The sequence below is a fragment of the Drosophila sechellia genome, unplaced genomic scaffold, assembly GCF_004382195.2.
Source record: "Drosophila sechellia strain sech25 unplaced genomic scaffold, ASM438219v1 U_43, whole genome shotgun sequence".
Taxonomy (NCBI): Eukaryota; Metazoa; Arthropoda; class Insecta; order Diptera; family Drosophilidae; genus Drosophila; species Drosophila sechellia.
The window spans coordinates 9,105-12,669 of NW_022611318.1; the positions used below are offsets into that span (position 1 = coordinate 9,105).

Sequence of the window (3,565 nt, forward strand, 5' to 3'; positions counted from 1 at the left end):
CAACCCTCAACCATATGTAGTCCAAGCAGCACTATAAAATTAATTAAAGTACATAACAGCATGGACTGCGATATGCGTTCAAAATGTCGATGTTCATGTGTCCTGCAGTTCACACGATGACGCACAGTTTGCTGCGTTCTTCATCGACCCATGAGCCGAGTGATCCACCGCTTAGAGTTTTATAATTCAATTTTATATAATGTCAATATTGTTTTTATTGAAAGAAATTAAAAATACACCATTTTACTGGCATATATCAATTCCTTCAATAAATTTATTTTTATACCTAAAATAAATGTTGCGAAATGTCTTAGTTTCATATAAGCATTATGTATCATAATAATCTGGTTATGGTTTGCTATTTTGGGTGACACATACTGCAAAATTTATATAAAACATTAACCTGATGGATGACAGGTACAAACATTGTATATTTTAGGTTGTTGCATTAGCCAACGTATGCTCATAACATAGATGAACAATACATATTCGCAACGCGTGTATATTATGGTCCATATACACACACACTTATTTTGATTACCACACATTCAAAATTATTTTTATTTTAATTCGACTTCTACTTTCGAATTTAGTTTAGTTTCTTCGATTTCCATTTTCGAGAATTTGTTTTTATAGGAAACGCCGTTGTTGTAGTAAGTACTGCCACAAATACGCACAGCAACATTAATAATGTTAAAGTCTTTTTATGAGGTTGCCAAGCCCCACATATAAAATAAAAGCCATCTTCATTTTATTTTGACTTTAACTTTTGATTCCGTGGAATCATTTTGTAATATTTTTATTTTGGTAAATTGTATTTATTTGTATTATAACAAATATTTATTAACGATAAGGATATTATACAATAATGATCCTTCCGCAGGTTCACCTACGGAAACCTTGTTACGACTTTTACTTCCTCTAAATAATCAAGTTCGGTCAACTTTTGCGAAACAACCGTAACACGCAAGGCGTCACAGTGATCACGTCCGGAGACCTCACTAAATAATTCAATCGGTAGTAGCGACGGGCGGTGTGTACAAAGGGCAGGGACGTAATCAATGCGAGTTAATGACTCACACTTACTGGGAATTCCAAGTTCATGTGAACAGTTTCAGTTCACAATCCCAAGCATGAAAGTGGTTCAGCGGTTTACCCGGACCTCTCGGTCTAGGAAATACACGTTGATACTTTCATTGTAGCGCGCGTGCAGCCCAGGACATCTAAGGGCATCACAGACCTGTTATTGCTCAATCTCATTATTGCTAGACGCAATTTGTCCATTTAAGAAGCTAGTGTCCTTATAATGGGACAAACCAACAGGTACGGCTCCACTTACATAAACACATTCAAACACAATAAACATTTTACTGCCACCATGAATGAAGGCTACATAAGCTTCAGCACCATAATCCTGAAGATATCTATTTAATATATTTGAGTCTCGTTCGTTATCGGAATTAACCAGACAAATCACTCCACGAACTAAGAACGGCCATGCACCACCACCCATAGATTCGAGAAAGAGCTATCAATCTGTCTTACACACTTATGTTCGGACCTGGTAAGTTTTCCCGTGTTGAGTCAAATTAAGCCGCAGGCTCCACTCCTGGTGGTGCCCTTCCGTCAATTCCTTTAAGTTTCAGCTTTGCAACCATACTTCCCCCGGAGCCCAAAAGCTTTGGTTTCCCGGGAAGCGACTGAGAGAGCCATAAAAGTAGCTACACCCAATTGCTAGCTGGCATCGTTTATGGTTAGAACTAGGGCGGTATCTGATCGCCTTCGAACCTCTAACTTTCGTTCTTGATTAATGAAAACATCTTTGGCAAATGCTTTCGCTTAAGTTAGTCTTACGACGGTCCAAGAATTTCACCTCTCGCGTCGTAATACTAATGCCCCCAAACTGCTTCTATTAATCATTACCTCTTGATCTGAAAACCAATGAAAGCAGAACAGAGGTCTTATTTCATTATCCCATGCACAGAATATTCAGGCATTTGAAGCCTGCTTTAAGCACTCTAATTTGTTCAAAGTAATAGTACCGGCCCACAATAACACTCGTTTAAGAGCACTAGTGCAGGTTTTTAAATAGGAGGAACATATGAAAAAATACAAGTATTTAATCACATATAAGAACTCCACCGGTAATACGCTTACATACATAAAGGTATAGTACTAACCACAATTGTAAGTTGTACTACCCGTATGAAGCACAAGTTCAACTACGAACGTTTTAACCGCAACAACTTTAATATACGCTATTGGAGCTGGAATTACCGCGGCTGCTGGCACCAGACTTGCCCTCCAATTGGTCCTTGTTAAAGGATTTAAAGTGTACTCATTCCAATTACAGGGCCTCGGATATGAGTCCTGTATTGTTATTTTTCGTCACTACCTCCCCGAGCTGGGAGTGGGTAATTTACGCGCCTGCTGCCTTCCTTAGATGTGGTAGCCGTTTCTCAGGCTCCCTCTCCGGAATCGAACCCTGATTCCCCGTTACCCGTTGCAACCATGGTAGTCCTAGATACTACCATCAAAAGTTGATAGGGCAGACATTTGAAAGATCTGTCGTCGGTACAAGACCATACGATCTGCATGTTATCTAGAGTTCAACCAATATAACGATCTTGCGATCGCTTGGTTTTAGCCTAATAAAAGCACATGTCCCATAAGGTTCATGTTTTAATTGCATGTATTAGCTCTAGAATTACCACAGTTATCCAAGTAACTGTTAACGATCTAAGGAACCATAACTGATATAATGAGCCTTTTGCGGTTTCACTTTTAATTCGTGTGTACTTAGACATGCATGGCTTAATCTTTGAGACAAGCATATAACTACTGGCAGGATCAACCAGAATAATGTTTTTCCTTCATATTCCATTCATATTTTTTGAATCGAAATAAGCAATATAATAGATATATAGATTTTTCACTTTATATAATTCCATGATTTTTATTATATTGAATAAAATTCAATATTTCGCCTTTGGGTAAAATTTTAAATATATAAATATAAGTAAAAAATCTATTCGATTACGGCCATTTTTATATAGCATTCGTAATCCATATTTTCATTTTTAATTTATACTTGTTTTACCAATATAACAAGAATTTCATATAATTATTGTAATATATATGTTTCTATAATTTTATCTTTTTATATATACATATTTCATTATAAAATATCATTTTATTTCCAACATACATAATTATTGTATCCACACATGTACAATTTTTGTTTAACCAATATAAATATTAAGTTAAATCATTTGCATTTTGAAGATAAATTTAAAATTTATCTCTTTTCATATATCTCTCTGGTAATATATAACATAAAACCAAGCGCATATGATAATATTTCCACATTTAATATATAATTTTATATTTCTTTCATAAGAATCCATATTTGTATTATACCGTAACGATATAATAATCCAACTATACGGCAGGTAATAAATTAATATTTGCCTGCCTCCAAAAATTAACGATAATATATGGAAACGATTTGTTATTCTATATATAATAGAAACTTGACTTTTGTTTCAACGATATTATCTAAAAA

General features: G+C 35.2%; 2 non-coding genes across 2 annotated transcripts; both read right to left on the reverse strand.

The window, feature by feature from the left end:
* On the reverse strand, nucleotides 1-179 carry LOC116803293. The gene has a single exon (XR_004363530.1). It is a non-coding gene; the product is annotated as a 5.8S ribosomal RNA (ribosomal RNA).
* A 687-nt stretch (nucleotides 180-866) lies between these two features.
* LOC116803295 lies at nucleotides 867-2,861 on the reverse strand. Its single transcript, XR_004363532.1, has one exon. It is a non-coding gene; the product is annotated as a small subunit ribosomal RNA (ribosomal RNA).
* Nucleotides 2,862-3,565: the final 704 nt, after the last annotated feature.